Genomic DNA, 17177 nt, shown 5'->3' with positions numbered 1-17177 from the left:
GAAAGTATGGATGAGGTCTGGCATTCACCGACTGTCTCTTGCTTCACCGCTGCCTCTCCGCTAGCTTTGGCGATTGTCAGTCACTGTGCAGTCCACACAGCAGCAACTAATTACACTCACACTGTGCAGAGTGTTCAGTAAATGAGCTGCAGGAAGACACAAACGTCTGTTTCCTGTGAAGTACTGCCGCTGGCCCCTTCCAAGATGTTTACCCCCTATTCTGAAATCTCGTGACAAGGCATCAAGCTTCCCCCACAAGGGCTTAATAGGAGTCAAAAACGATGGATTGGCAAGCAGCAGTGTGCACTGCATTACAGGCATCAGATTTGTACATTTTTTACATTGGTGAAAAGTAAAGCTAAAGTCTATTGTCATTGTACACATTATGCTCAGCCACACATTTATTAAGCTCAGCGCAGGGATATGGAGGCTGCCATATTTATTTCCTTTTAGGCAATACAAGTTTCCTGGCTGTTCTGCTGATCCTCTACCATAGACCCTGAATAAGCATGCAGCAGATCAGGTGTTTCTGGCATTATTGTCAGATCTGACAAGATTAGCTGCATGCTTGTTTCTGGTGTTATTCAGACACTCCTGCAGCCAAATAGAAAGTCCCCTCACAATTTTGTTACCGCTTTAATGTATTCATATAGCACTGGTGTCTCCTGCAAAGCTTCACAAAGAGCATTCAATCTTTCACATTGCTAACTGTTCTTTGGGGACTACAATCTAATTGCTACCATGTCACAATCCAGTGTTGTGCCTGAGGTAAAGGGGGAGACACACCCTCATGAGATCTGCCTGGGGGTGGGCAAAACACATATCCCTGGGCAGATGTTATATGGCCACAGGGATCGCTAGATCAAATCACGTGACAACCAGCGGGGAAGTCTGCAGGGAATAGCTGAAGTCTGGAGGCATATAGTTAGCAGTGATGAGTCCTTGAACAGTGCTTGACATATCAGGAAGTTGTGAGTAGCCATTAAAGGACCACTATTGCAAAAAATTTAAAAATTTTAAATATATTGTTTGTATACATATAAGAAGTGCATTTTCCACAAAGTAAAATACATTATAAAATATTATACTTTTTTCCTGTGTTCCTGTTGCTTACATCTTCATGTTTTTCCCATTCTCATTTAGTGTGCTATTGTCTCATGTAGTGCGCTATTCCCTGATGGTTTATATAGTCTTTGATGTGTATTAGATATGCTGAGGGTTTTGTGTATCATATTTTAAAAAATACCATAAAAATGGCTCTAAATCACCATTTATCGGCAGTTGGTGAAGTCAGACTGCAGTGCTATATTCCTTGATAACTAATTAGAGAACATAAACATTGTGAGAGGCAGATAGAAGTTCAACAGGTCACCATTACTCTGTAGGGGAGCGATATAAACAAAATGAGCAGTTGCGGGTGATAGTAATGCTGGGCATACACGGCTCGATTTTGCCGCTCGATTCTTCTGCTCATTCGATTCCTCGCTCGATTCTGCAGGGGATTCTCTTATCTTCCGCTCACTTTTCTTATCTTTTTCCATTGTCCTCAATGCAGAATCGAGCGGCGAATCGATCGGGCGGGAGATCGGACGTGCCGGAAATGATCTATCGAGCCATCTAAATGACTCAGAATGGAGCCGTGTATTCCCAGCATAAGACAGTTTGATCTTGGAAACTAGATTTTTTTACATTTAAAAGCAAAATAAGAATATGAGATTTCAGGAAAGCACCATTTAAGATTTGGTCTATATATACACAGCACTCATTTCATCATTTTATTTTCACTTCAGGTTCTCCTGAAAGCACTGGAGATTCCCTATGTATTCCATTTTTCTGTTGGTAGATGCTAAACATTTGCTATCTATTATATTATATATTAGGACTTTGCTGAATCGTCTGTGGGAGCTACAGTGTTCTGGCATTTTAAAGAGGACAATGCCTTCAAGGCCTAGTTGTCTGGAACACCTAGCAAGCTTCAGCTTCTGCTATAAACAAGCATCTGTGGAGAGCTGTGGGTGGCAATGATATAGTGCTTGAAAATCATTACACCTAATACTGTAACATCTGTAACTGCCCACCAGACATTACAGGTGTCAAGATTACTGCACCTCTCACTGGGGTTCCTTCACAGACCTTATCTTATGAACTGTCTCTGCTTATCTGGTTTTCACCTTATCTATAAAAACCAACAAGCACCCAACAGCCACCAAGTTCCCCTCCCTCCAAAAAAAAAGAAAAAGAAAGAAAAGTTGTATAAAAGTTAAGTTAATCAGTAGCAACTTATTTTAAGCCTTTTTTTGTGGTGGTGGTGTGTGTGTGTGTGTGTGGGGGGGGGGGGGGGGGACATTGACAAGCTATCGTGTTTATAAGGAACTTCGTTTTAAGTAATTAGGGTGATACAAGATATAAGCTGAACAAATAAACCCTATAAGTCCAACTAATAGATAAAGCTTATTAGCACATGACACATATAAGTAAGTCTAAAGCATAATAGAACAACCAATCACCTGCCAGTCTATTCTGGTTGGCCTGCCAATCACCATCAGTCACACAGCTGGAGGACTTGATGGGGAACTTACATTTTCTACACATAGCTGAGGCATCAGCCATGTGGAGTCCAACTTTCACAATACGCCCTCTAATAGCCAATAACAACTACTAGGCTGACCGGCATCACAACACAACCCTACATCACTAACTACAAAGGACGGGAGCACTAACCAATTCACAAAAAAATACACTACTGCTAATAAATGTAAAAACAATAACTTTAGTTGTCTCAATTCATAATACAATTAAGTCATTCATAATGAAAATACAGGTGAAACTCGGAATATTAGAATATTGTTCAAAAGTTCATTTATTTCAGTAATTCAACATAAAAGGGGAAACTAATTTATTAAATAAACTCTTTCTTTTTGTCATATGCGTTATGATTTTGATGATTATGGCTTACAGCTTATGAGAACCCCAACATCAAAATCTCAGACTATTAAAGTATTGTGAAAAGGTTCCATATTCTAGGCTCAAAGTGTCATACTCCAATCAGCTAATTAATCCAAAACACCTGCAAAGGGTTCCTATTTCATATATTAGTTTCACCTTTTAAGTTGAATTACTGAAATAAATGGACTTTTTGCACGATATTCTAATTTTTCAAGCTTCACCTGAATATACATCATATTTTACAACAGAGTCATAAGGGTTAAAAGCAACACTCCTCCACAGTAAATTGATGCCATAATTAGTAGTGAATCCTAGTAAATCAAATACAATAATATGACAACTACCAATCAATTAATATAGATGAAAGACAATGTACAAAGTGGCAAGTGTAGTATATATGAATCACAGTGCAAAACACTCTCATTAAATAAGTAAGTCAATAAATGCTAACCTCTACTGTTGTGCAAACAGAGCAATAAATAATGATTGACTGGCAACTCAAGCAGATCAAATACGTATCTTGAGTCACCCCAACTTGAAAAAAAAAAGTAAAATAATATATATATATATATACTGTATATATATATATATATATATATATATATATATATATATATATATATATATATATATACACACACACTTTTTTTTCACCAGAAAATACATAAAGAAATAGAAATGATATAGCACATCAATGATGAGAAGGAAGAGGGGGCCTTACATGTGTTACAGTCAGCTGGCCGCGTCAGAGGAGTCAACATAGGATCTGTCACCTACATACCAGGTTAGATCTCAGAATGGTTGTGATAGATCCCCAATCAAGCTGATAAGCAAGAAACAGCTTACAGTTATGTATCTGTGTAATGCTGAAGCAAAGAGTGGTAGAAGGTATGCATAACAGAGGGAGGGGTATCTGTGTAATGCAGAGACACACAGTGGTAGGAGGTATGCAGAACAGAGGGAGGGGTATCTGTGTAATGCAGAGACACACAGTGGTAGGAGGTATGAAGAACAGAGGGAGGGGTATCTGTGTAATGCAGAGACACACAGTGGTAGGAGGTATGCAGAACAGAGGGAGGGGTATCCTTGTAATGCAGAGACACACAGTGGTAGGAGGTATGCAGAACAGAGGGAGGGGTATCTGTGTAATGCAGAGACACACAGTGGTAGGAGGTATGAAGAACAGAGGGAGGGGTATCTGTGTAATGCAGAGACACACAGTGGTAGGAGGTATGCAGAACAGAGGGAGGGGTATCTGTGAAATGCAGAGACACACAGTGGTAGGAGGTATGAAGAACAGAGGGAGGGGTATCTGTGTAATGCAGAGACACACAGTGGTAGGAGGTATGAAGAACAGAGGGAGGGGTATCTGTGTAATGCAGAGACACACAGTGGTAGGAGGTATGCAGAACAGAGGGAGGGGTATCTGTGTAATGCAGAGACACACAGTGGTAGGAGGTATGAAGAACAGAGGGAGGGGTATCTGTGTAATGCAGAGACACACAGTGGTAGGAGGTATGCAGAACAGAGGGAGGGGTATCTGTGTAATGCAGAGACACACAGTGGTAGGAGGTATGCAGAACAGAGGGAGGGGTATCTGTGTAATGCAGAGACACACAGTGGTAGGAGGTATGAAGAACAGAGGGAGGGGTATCTGTGTAATGCAGAGACACACAGTGGTAGGAGGTATGAAGAACAGAGGGAGGGGTATCTGTGTAATGCAGAGACACACAGTGGTAGGAGGTATGAAGAACAGAGGGAGGGGTATCTGTGTAATGCAGAGACACACAGTGGTAGGAAGTATGAAGAACAGAGGGAGGGGTATCTGTGTAATGCAGAGACACACAGTGGTAGGAGGTATGAAGAACAGAGGGAGGGGTTTCTGTGTAATGCAGAGACACACAGTGGTAGGAGGTATGAAGAACAGAGGGAGGGGTATCTGTGTAATGCAGAGACACACAGTGGTAGGAGGTATGAAGAACAGAGGGAGGGGTTTCTGTGTAATGCAGAGACACACAGTGGTAGGAGGTATGAAGAACAGAGGGAGGGGTTTCTGTGTAATGCAGAGACACAGTGGTAGGAGGTATGAAGAACAGAGGGAGGGGTATCTGTGTAATGCAGTGACACACAGTGGTAGGAGGTATGCAGAACAGAGGGAGGGGTATCTGTGTAATGCAGAGACACACAGTGGTAGGAGGTATGAAGAACAGAGGGAGGGGTTTCTGTGTAATGCAGAGACACAGTGGTAGGAGGTATGAAGAACAGAGGGAGGGGTATCTGTGTAATGCAGTGACACACAGTGGTAGGAGGTATGCAGAACAGAGGGAGGGGTATCTGTGTAATGCAGAGACACACAGTGGTAGGAGGTATGAAGAACAGAGGGAGGGGTATCTGTGTAATGCAGAGACACACAGTGGTAGGAGGTATGAAGAACAGAGGGAGGGGTATCTGTGTAATGCAGTGACACACAGTGGTAGGAGGTATGCTGAACAGAGAGAGGGGTATCTGTGTAATGCAGAGACACACAGTACTAGGAGCAGGGCTGGCTCTCTTATGAAGCAAGATGAAACATTTGCATCAGGCGCAGAGATTTCAGGGGCAGCATTTTTGTACTGTGTGTACCTTCCCGAGGCCAGCCAGTCTGTTATTGTGTTGAGCTGCAGCATGTCATGTGAGAAGATTAAATGAAGAAGAGTAATTTGTCGGGTGCTGTGCAATCATTCCAAACGGGGGGGGAGGGGGGGGGGGGGAAGGGGTGCATCCACACATGTTTGCCTCAAGCATCAAAAAGTCTAGAACCGGCCCTGGGTAGGAGGTTTGAAGATCAGCGGTAGAGCCAGTCTAGTTTGAAGCAGCTATGGCACTGCGGTATATTGAGTACAGTATAGACTAATGGAAAAGGGAGAAGTTTGCAAACATTAAAGAAGCTGCAAGGGTCCACATATTTCTTCATTCATTCATTTTACTTTTCAAACAAACTGTAGCTTTTATTTCAGCAGCATAGGAATATGCAACCAAAAATTTGCACTTCCAGCATACAGGCACAGGCATAAAAAAAGGAAATAAACTTCAGCTCTGCAGAGTTTCTTATGTGTCCTCCTGTGTTCTTTAACCACTTCAGCCTTTAGTGTTTTTTCACCTTATGCATTCGAGCAATTTCGACCTCCCATTCATTCACCAATAACTTTATCACTAATTATCACAATTAAAAAATCTATATCTTGTTTTATCCACCACCAATCAGGCTTTCTTTGGGTCGTACATTTTGCTAAGAAATATTTTATTCTAAATGCATTTTAACGGGAATATTAAGAGAGAAATGGAAAAAATGCATTATTTGTCAGTTTTCAGCCATTATAGCTTTAAAATAATACATGCTACCATAATTAAAACCGACGCATTGTATTTGCCAATTTGTCCCGGTTATTACACCATTTAAATTATGTCCCTATCACATTGTATGGCGCCAATCTTTTATTTGGAAATAAAGGTGCATTTTTTCAGTTTTGCGCCCATCACTATTTATAAGCTTATAATTTTAAAAAATATTAGTATTATAACCTCTTGACATGCATATTAAAAAAGTTCAGACCCTTAGGTAACTATTTTTTTTCTTTGTAATTTTTTTTTCTAATTAAAAATGTTATTTGAGTATTTCTGGGTGTGTGGGAGGTAAACAGTTAATTTTAAATGTAAAAATGTGTATTCATTTTTTAAAAAATGTATGTAGATGTCGTTTTACTATTTGACCACAAGATGGCCACAGTCAAAAAATTATTTTTTTTTTGGCTTTCTGTAAGCGTACTTACAGGAAGTGAAGAGGGGATGTGTAACAGAACAATTGCGGCTTCTCCACAGAAGCCAGCGATCATTCTAAGGGACTTAGATCAATGAATGGGAGCTGCTTTTCCATTCATTGATCTCCGGGCTAACGGGCATCCCTGCGAACCCCAGCGGCTCCATTTTTTCATGGACGTAGCTCCTTTATCCAGCATGCATATTTGGACGTAGGAGCTACGTCATGTAGGCTAAAGTGGTTAAAAATCTCAGCATTGGGAGTAATCCTGTCTTTGGGGTGTACCATTGTTGCCCAGCGAATTAGCTCCAGCAGCTTCTGTGCATCAGCCTCTCCACTGTTCAACACACTCTGGCCTTCTGAGCCACTCACTCCCAGCTTTCACCTGCTCAAGTGAAATGATCCAAGCTGTCCAGGCACCAACAAAACCTGGTCCATGGAATTAGAAATCCTCCCACCCTACTCATGAGGATTCCCAGTGAAGCCAGCCCCACTGCACGTTTTGAAATCAGATAAAGGCACTAGATTTTCTTTACCCACATTGACATGCTGGTTTCACATTCTGCTAAATGCTTAGACTCCATGGAGCCACACATTTTCCATCAATCACTTTTCCTGCAAAATAACATGAATTATCAGCCACCTTGTCACACCAGGCAGTGGAGGAGACAAGATCACCGGGAGCAGGTAATGTATAATGCATCGGCCCCCTCTCACATTGAACCCTCCCTCTACCTATGCCTAACCTCTAGACCCCACCTGTGCCTAACCTTAAACACTCCCCCTCCACTGCCTAACCCTTAACAACACCCCTGCCTAAACCTAATGACTCCCTTGCCTAACCTTAGCCCCCTCTCCCGCATAACCTTAACCGCCTAAACTATCTCGCTAATAGTGAAAGCCACTATTAGCGGCAGTGAACAGTAATTATGGCACCATAATTACTGTGCATTGCCGCTAATTGCAGCTTTTACTATTGCTGCCTGTTTTTAGCGGCATTCATCCTGAGCCATTGTTACCTGTCACGATCTGTGACTCATGTAGCATATTTATGTTAAAACTTTATTCACACTTTAAATAAACAGAATTAGAGAAAATACCCAGTGTTATTTAATGATATATCTTTGCAGTTCTGTTCTCCACCTGGGTGAGTGGGCAATGCCACAGTCCTGTCACTGCGAATGTTCTGAAAATGACTCTTCCGCTTAACATGTGTATTTCTATCATCATTACTGCCTTTCCATTAAAACCAGCAGTCACATTTCTCAGTGTGCTGCATGTGCCTGCTCACCAGATCTTCCATGCTGAACACTGCTTATTAACACCTACAATATATTTTCCCCTGTGGAGAAGAGGAAGAAAAAACCCTGCAACCAGTTGTATAATACGGTTCCTTCAGTTTAACCGATTAACGGCTGAACACAAAGTAAATATTCTTTGTGGTAGATTGGTGATGTATTTATTAAAGTAGAACTCCAGTTAAGCCAGTCTAGTCCTGCATATTACCTTTTGGACCTATATTAAAAAAAAACAAAAATTCATTCCTAGCAATGAAATAGAAGTCCACTCACTGCTCCCTCCCACACAGACTCGCAGTTTATGGATGAATTATTGTTGTGTCATGTGATATTTATGATGCTCCAATTAACTTGTATAGAGCTTTTTGAATTTCTGTTGGACTCAAATCACTTGTGAGCGGAAGACACTAAGAGCACACCCTGTAAGCCATCTTGGAGAATAAGGAAGTCTTGCCCAAGGACTCCTTATTGAATAGGTAATGGCTCCAGACAGGTTTCCAGCTTCGGACTCCTGCGACAAAGGTGATCTCTTTAACTTATTGGACCACACACATTGTGCCTGCCCTGCTCTGCTGCAGACTGCAGTGGCTGCTGGGAGCAGAAGTTGTGGAGAACTAAAAGTCATTGTTGTAGCTGTCATGTGAATACTTTATAATTGCTTGAAAAAAAAGTAACCTCTTGGCCACTGCACAAGACAGAGGAAAGAAGTGACACGTGAAAAACAGAAGAATACAGAAGAAGTAATGTTTTAAATGTCCTAATAAATTTTATTAGTCTGTTCTTAACAGTAAACAGGTATAGGGTACCTATTTATCTGGGCTTTAGAGGGAACTTGCAGTGAAAGGGATATGGAAGCTGCCATATTTCTTTCATTTTAAGCAATGCTGATTGTCATGCTGATCTCTTTGGTAGCAGTACTGTCTAAATCACACACTTCAAATAAGCATGTGGGTAATCTCGTGAGACTTTTGTCAGAAACATCTGATCTGCATGCTTGTTCAGGGTAGTGGCTGCTGGATAGTGTACAGGTTAAGGGCTCTGACTCTGACACAGGAGACCAAGGTTTGAAATGCAGCTCTTCCTGTTCATTAAGCCAGCGCCTACATCTTGGGCAAGACTCCTTAAGGCCTCTTGCACACTGCAAGTGATTCCGATTCAGATTCCGCTTTTTGATCAGTTTTTACATCCGATTCAGATTCCGATTTGCAGTGTGCAGGGAGCAAACTGCAAATCTGAATCTGAATCGGATGTAAAAACTGATTAAAAAGCGGAATCTGAATCAGAATCACTTGCAGTGTGCAAGAGGCCTAACACTGCTACTGCCTACTGAACACGCCCTACTGGCTGCAGCTCTGGTGCTTTGAGTCTTCCAAGAGAAAAGTGCAATGTAAAAGTTCTGTGTCTTGTCTCTGGTAATTAGAGTTGCTGGACAGCCAGGCAACTGGTATTGTTTAATCACTTAGGCTAGGTCCACACTAGGCACGGTTGCAGGACGGATGCTGCAGTCCGGGATAAGGGGAAGTACCACCAGTAGTGTTGGGCGAACACCTGGATGTTCGGGTCCGTTCGGCCGAACATGGGCCAGATGTTCGGCATGTTCGGCCCGAACCCCGAACTCAATGGAAGTCAATGTGACCCCCGAACATGCCGCTTTTGGGGGCCCTATGGGGTCGCAGGCATAAGGGGGGAGCATGCCCCGATCGCGGGGGGGGGGGTCGGAAATTCCCCCCACCCCCTCCGCTAGCGCTCCCCCCTCTGCCCGCTTCCCCATAAAAAAAGTTTGCGGAAAGTTAATAGTACCTACTACCTACTAGTGGTGGCTGGCTGGCTGTGGTGAGATCATGAGTGAGGAGGAGTCCGACTAGTCTAGGAGACGCGTTGAGGCCGGACAGCGGGCAGTTCAGCGGTAGTACCCTTGTGGTACTTCCGCCCTTTCTCTGACCTCACGTCCTCTACGTGATGATCATCACGTAGAGGACGTGAGGTCAGAGAAAGGGCGGAAGTACCACAAGGGTACTACCGCTGAACCGCCCGCTGCCCGGCCTCAACGCATCTCCTAGACTAGTCGGACTCCTCCTCACTCATGATCTCACCACAGCCAGCCAGCCACCACTAGTAGGTACTATTAACTTTCCGCAAACTTTTTTTATGGGGAAGCGGGCATGCTCCCCCCTTATGCCTGCGACCCCATAGGGGGGCCGTATTCGGGCGAACAGGGCCCTGTTCGGCCAAACAGGGGCCCTGTTCGGCCGGGCATTGAGTAGTTCGGGCGAACCCGAACTAAAAGGCCGAACACCATCAGGTGTTCGGCCGAACTCGAACATCACCCGAACAGGGTGATGTTCTGCAGAACCCGAACAGTGGCGAACACTGTTCGCCCAACACTAACCACCAGACCGCAAACTGATCCATTTTCATAAAAAGTGCATCAGTTTTGCGTCAGTTTCCGTTCATCTCTATCATTAGGAAGGTAGTGGGAGGATTTTTTGGGCCAATAATAAAGTTCAGGCTATCAATTTTTTCATACGTTTTTGGTGCTATTTTGCCTGTGGAGATGGAGATGCGTTTTCCCATTGCTTTTCACTACCCATCCGTGTATCCGTGGTCCGTAAAAATGCAGCAATTCCGGACCTTCCGTTCAGGTTTTGAAAACGGGTCCCTGCAAACGCAGACGCATCCGTTTTTTTCTTGGGTGAGGACGGCTGCTATTTTTAACATTAGTATCCGGGACTCCGTTTTTCATCAGGGCTGAAAAACGCAGCCACGGATACGTTTCCGGACCTAGTGTGGACTAGCCCTAATGACAACCAGACTTATAAAAACGTCCTGCTAGAGCCTCTTAACGGCTCCAGGACGTTTTTATAAATCAAACAGTGCTGCTGCCACTGTGCACATGCGCGCTCCCGCGTGTACATGTGCGTTCCCATGCGCAGGGGCGTAGCAATAGGGGGTGCAGAGGTAGCGACCGCATCGGGGCCCTTGGGCCAGAGGGGCCCCGGAGGGCCCTCCCTCAGCTGCAGTATTAGCTCTTTATTGGTCCTGTGCTCATAATAATCACTTCTATAGATACTTTGAATAGTGGTAATCATTAACACACTGTTCCCCATCCCCTTCTTGCACCTCTGACACTGTAGTTGCCATTGGCAGGTTTTGGTGCACCGTATCACTTGTTATGTATGGAGTTCTTGGGGGGCCCCATGGTAAAACTTGCATCAGGGCCCACAGCACCTTAGCTATGCCACTGCCCATGCGCGTGCATGTGAGATAAGGGAGGGAAAAAAACACCATGAGAAAATACACCTTTAGTTTCAAATAATATATTGTCACCATACTTTGTACTAGGGACATAATTAAAATTTTGTGATAACCAGGACAAATAGGCAGATACAATGTGTGGGTTTTATGTACAGTAGCAGTGTTTTTATTAAAACTATAGGGGATGAAATTGGAGAAATAGTATATTTTTTTATTTTTCCTTGTTTTTCCCTTTAAAATGCATAGAAAATAAAGTAATTACTGAAAACAAATATCAACCCCCCAAAAGCTTAATTGGTGATAAAAAAAACAAGATATAAATCATTTAATTGTGATTAGTAGTGATTAAGCTGTTGGCAAATGAATGGGATGAGCACTGAAAGGTGAAAATCGCTCTTGTCCGTTAGGGTAAAAACCGCTTTGGGGTGAAGTGGTTAAATGGAAATAAATATAGCAGCCTTGATTGTCCCTCTGACTTCAGGTACCCTTTAAGGCAGGGTTGATAAACTTGTGATGTAGAATTCAGTGGGCCAAACATTTATGTAACCTTACTGAATAGAAAATGAATAGAAACTGCCAATGTGCCTAGTGGCTTCTTTTTAGACAGAGAAACATCAGTCCAGGGGCGTAGCAATAGGGGGTGCAGAGGTAGCGACCGCATCGGGGCCCTTGGGCCAAAGGGGCCCCAAAGGGCCTTCCCTCAACTACAGTATTAGCTCTCTATTGGTCCTATGCACATAATAATGACTTCTGTAGATACTTTGAATAGTGGTAATCATTAACAAACTGTTCCCCATCCCCTTCTTGCACCTCTGACACTGTAGTTGCCATTGGCAGATTTTGGTGCGCCGTATAAATTGTTATGTATAGAGTGCTTGGGGGGCCCCATTGTAAAACTTGCATCGGGGCCCACAGCTCCTTAGCTACGCCACTGCATCAGTCCATTGCTGTACAGGACAGGAGAAGAGCTTGTAACACTTTCTGTAGACAGTTATAGAACACATTACTTGTACCACTGTTCAACTCAGGCTAGCCTTTTATTGTCCATATTTAAATATTTAATAATAAGAGCTTGCCTCCCTAATGAAGTAGCCTTTACTGCCTTTGGAGAATTATGAAACTTTACACAAACAGACACTGTGTTGTGGCAAGACAGAGGAAAAAGGACATTGCTATCATCATGTACTGCATGACCACCACTAACCGTGAAGGCTCACATTTGTCCAGATATTGGTATATTTAAGAAATAATGCTGTTTCAACTAGACACATTTTTGTGTTCCAGTCATGTTTTGTCAGTATTACAAACAATTTTTAAAATTCAAAAAGTGAACAAAGAAAAATCCAGATTGTTAAGCGTACTAATAAGGGCAGTGTTCTCCCCAGAAATTTTTTCCAGCCGGATGGCATAAAAAAGTAGCGGGGTGGCATGAAAAAGTAGCCGGGTGGGGCAATATGAGAGAATGCAGGGCCGGTGCTTCTGTGCCCAACTCTGCTTACAGCGTAGGAGGAGGTGAGCTGATGACAGCCGGGTGCACATCAATATTAGCCGGGTGGAGCACCCGGCTAAAAGAGCCTGGGGAGAACACTGAAGGTGCTCAGCCCAGGCAGCTAAGAGAGTTTAGACACTTGTTGGGCCTGATCCAATTGACTTTTTCTCGTAAGTTTTCACCTAGGAGATATTTTTCCAATCTGCTGTTTAAAATAACTTTTCAGCACTCTACAATTGAAAGTACCAAAAAGTAGAAAAGATAAGATGTGAAAATATCACCTAGGGGAAAACTTAGGAGAAAAAGTCAATTGGATCAGGCTCCTTATGCTAATTGATTAAATTGACTAGTTGAAAGTGACTATGGTGTTCCAGTATTCCAGTTCTTGGCATAAATGGATCAACTCTGCCTGTGTTTTTGTATATTTCATCCTTCTCATTTGAACTAAAGAGGTTTCTAGCATTGATTATGAAATACTATCTACAACACAAAAGGGGCACGATCCAATTCACTTTTAAGTTTTCTTCTAGGAGATAATTTTTCTTCTTCTGTTTAAAATAATTTTTGTACTCTGCAATTGAAAAAGTACCAAAAAGTAGGTGAAACAGTACTGTCAACATTGTTCTTAGTATTTTCTTGCTTGCCGGGGGCTTAAAATGCATTTTATTTACAATGTGAAAGTATCACCTAGGCAAAAGGTAGGGAAAACTGGGATTGGGCCCAAAGTGTCGTCTAAATTAATTTGGAGATTTTTTTTTTTCATTATGGGTCACCAAAAGAATCCACATTCATAAACCTGCGATCCAACTACGATCCATGGTGTTGACATTTGGCTCTCCAGGGAAGCAACTGTATTATCAACAAGACAACTTAGAAGCTTGAAGACTACCCGTGATGTTCTGCACTTGTTGTTCATTAGTACTAAATAAAAAGAGTTTCCAGAAGGAAAATCACTTGTATGCTGTGTTGGATTTTTCAACACTGTAAAAGCAAGTACCTACAGCAAGTAAAGGTAAATCCTGTGAAAGAAACATGCTATTTATACTGTTTTGTCAGGTTATAGGGTGCTTTACATGAGTTGTTTTATAATTTAAAGTCTTTTTTAAGATTTTTTGTTCCAAACAAATTACGTTGATAATTTTTTCACAGTCTTTTTTTTAACAAAATCGGCATTTTCAGTCATATAAAAATGAAAGGAAATGCATTTTATTTCCTATATCCATATTGTGCAGAAATATTATGCAGTGTTTGACAAAGTTCATTCAACAGTTTACTACACTCATTGCTCCTCGAATAAGTTTTAAATCTTGTATCCCTAACATCTACTAGGATTCATTTTGGAGGAAGCTCCAAAAGCAGCCAGTAGGAGCAAATTGTAACAAAGCAGGTGGGTCCCACGTGGGGATACGGTGTAAAAATGCAAACTCCAATGAGATCGTATTCTGGATGGAAACTTGGGACTCTAGTGCTGCAAGGCAGAAATGCTAACTGTAAGCACGTACCCACCTGATAATTAGTGATCATAACCTGCTAATTACAATGTCGCCAATTGCCGTACAGAATTATGATTTGGAAATCCAATAGATTTTACGTAATCCAAATCGTAATGTTGTGTAATTACACATAATTTCACGTTGACTTTAGCGGTTAATAGCAAAGTTCCCATACATGCTATTGTCACAAAAATTGCTGCGTATGTTAGGGGGAAATTTTAAAAAAGATCTTTCTTTTTTTTAAAAAGATCTAATTTTTAAATTCAAAGGAAAAATGTTTTTTAAACTTAGCAAAATGTAATTTTACCAAGTAATAAAGTATTCTTCATTTCAATATTTAAAATCAATTTTCTAAAAAACATCATTTACATTTTTTTTTTATAATTTTTTTAAATTGTTCCCTCTATTCCCCTTAACATATGTAGCAGTTTTGGTGATAGAAGCATATTTCGGGGCTTTGTTATTAAACCATTCAGGTTCCGTGGTTTTCACGTGAGAAATGTTCACCTCCCATTCATTAGCCTATAACTTTATCACTACTTATCACAATGAACTGATCTATATCTTGTTTTTTCCGCCACCAATTAGGCTTTCTTTGGGGGGTACATTTTGCTAAGAGCCACTTTACTGTAAACGCATTTTAACAGGAAGAATAAGAAAAAATGGAAAAATTCATTATTTCTCAGTTTTCAGCCATTATAGTTTTAAAATAATACATGCCTCCATAATTAAAACTCACGTATTGTATTTGCCCATATGTCCCGGTTATTACACCGTTAAAATTATGTCCCTATCACAGTGTATGGTGACAATATTTTATTTGGAAATAAAGGTGCATTTTTTCCATTTTGCATCTATCACTATTAACAAGTTTAAAATAAAAAAAAATATAGAAATATTTCATCTTTACATTGATATTTAAAAAGTTTAGACCCTTAGGTAAATATTTACATGTTTTTTTTTTATTGTAATGTTTTTTTTTTTATAGTAAACCTTTTATTTGGGTAGTTTTGGGAGGGTGGGAGGTAAACAATAGATTTATAATGTAAATGTGTGTTCATTTTAATTTATTTTTATTTTCAGTTGTAGTATTACTTTTTGGCCACAAGATGGCGGCCATGAGTTAATTTACATGACGTCACTCTAAGCGTAACACATGCTTAGAGTGACGCATCGGGGAGGGAACGGCCAGAAAAGGCGCAGCTTCCGAGAGAAGCTGTCGCTTTTTCAGCGGGGGAGAGGAATCAGTGATCGGGCACCATAGCCCGATACATTGATTCCCTGGCTACCGAATCCGCGGCCGGGAGTGCGCGTGCACGCGCGCGATCGGCCGCGGGAGCGCGCGGTAGCGCGCATGGTTCCTGGACGTAGTTTGTAAGTCCAGGAACCAAAATAGGTTAATAACGAAAGTCGGTACAAAATTATGCAAAAATTATGCAAAATACTGCGTAATTGCAAAATTACAGTTTCTAATTACATTTACAAACTAAATTAATTATGCTTTTTTAAAAATTTATATTTCACATTACAATTTTGAATTGTATTTCACTTCCATTTCCCTCTGGAAGAAACGTACTTCTTGTTTGTATGTGTTTACATGTGTTTTAAATGTTAAGATTTTTGTGACAGTGGTCCTTTAATAAGTAGGCTGGCAACAGAGGGCCAGTGATAATAGTAAGTAGATAAAATCTGACAGAACCTGCAAGTTTTGGACTAGTCCATCTCCCCATGGGGGATCCTCAAGGATTTCCTTGGCATTTGCTAGCCAAAATAGTAAGATACCAGCCAGCCTCCCTACTCACTTGCACACTATTTTGGCAGTTAGACTTAGCAACTGCCATTTAAGAAATGCTTTTGAGAACAAAGACAACCCTGAGAATCACCCACGAGGAGATGGATAAGTCCAAAACCGTTTTTTCAAATTTCACTGCTTACATTTTTTTGCTGGACTGGTCCTTTAAGGAAGAAAGAACCTTTAAGAATACATTTCTGTTAAAAGAGTTTATGTATTTTATAAAAATGTATACCGAAAAAATGCTTAACTCTTCAACTGCCATTTAATAAAAGACATGCAATGCCACCCTGTTTCAGCATTGCCAACACCAAAGAGAAGAAAGTCAGAATCTGCAATATATATTTGCTCAAGTGCTGGCAGCATGGACCTGAATGGGCTTTATTTACCAGCAAACTTTTTTCCAGTTAAATTGGACCTGAACTCTCTCACAGGACAGAAGGAAAGCATAGAGGAATGCCCTCTGTATGTATTTAGTGAATTTATCCTTCTAATTCCCCCTCATCTGTTACTAATCACCACTGTAATCTGATCTCTCAGCTGTGTCAGCCGGCTGCCTCAGCGGAGCAGCTAATTTGTAAACACAGGATGTTAACCCCATCCTTGCTTCCAAGAAAGCAGGAAGTAGACACACTGCAGATTCATTGGATTAGGATTTGTATAGGATTTGTATCAGCTGTAACAAAGAAATGTTTTTCTTTAAAGAGTATTATGCTGTTGCAGATCTTTTAGCGCAGAGAGGAAGTTCTGAGTTCAGGTCCACTTTAAAAACAAGAGGGGGGAGGGGGGTTACTTATAAAAGAGCCAGAGCAAAAGGTACTCCATGTTGTCATACAGCAAGAAATCACATTCTCCCTTTTATTCCTCTACTCTCTAAAGTATGCATCCAATTTGCTCCTGTGGGGGCATCACAAAAAGACATGATTTCTCCAGACTATTTCATGAACAAGCTTTTATTGTTGTCCAGCTCCGGAGATCTGCTAGTCAGGGTAATTAAAATACATAATTGCAATTTGTTGTTGACTTGTCTGTTACAACTGAAAAATCAACACCTTTTGCATTTTCTTTATGCAGCGTGAGCCTGCGTCAGCAGTTCGCTAGTCTGACT

At 41.3% G+C, this 17177-nt stretch overlaps 1 protein-coding gene across 4 annotated transcripts in view; it reads right to left on the bottom strand.

Moving 5' to 3' along the window:
• The window catches only part of LDB2 (LIM domain binding 2), a 476127-nt gene that overhangs the window by 85943 nt on the left and 373007 nt on the right, over positions 1-17177 (bottom strand). The gene's annotated exons all lie outside the window — the stretch shown is intronic.

This window comes from Hyperolius riggenbachi, chromosome 1 (genome assembly GCF_040937935.1).
Source record: "Hyperolius riggenbachi isolate aHypRig1 chromosome 1, aHypRig1.pri, whole genome shotgun sequence".
NCBI classification, from domain to species: domain Eukaryota; kingdom Metazoa; phylum Chordata; class Amphibia; order Anura; family Hyperoliidae; genus Hyperolius; species Hyperolius riggenbachi.
The sequence above is the reverse complement of the archived record's forward strand: the minus strand, read 5'-3'. Positions and strand labels throughout refer to the sequence as shown.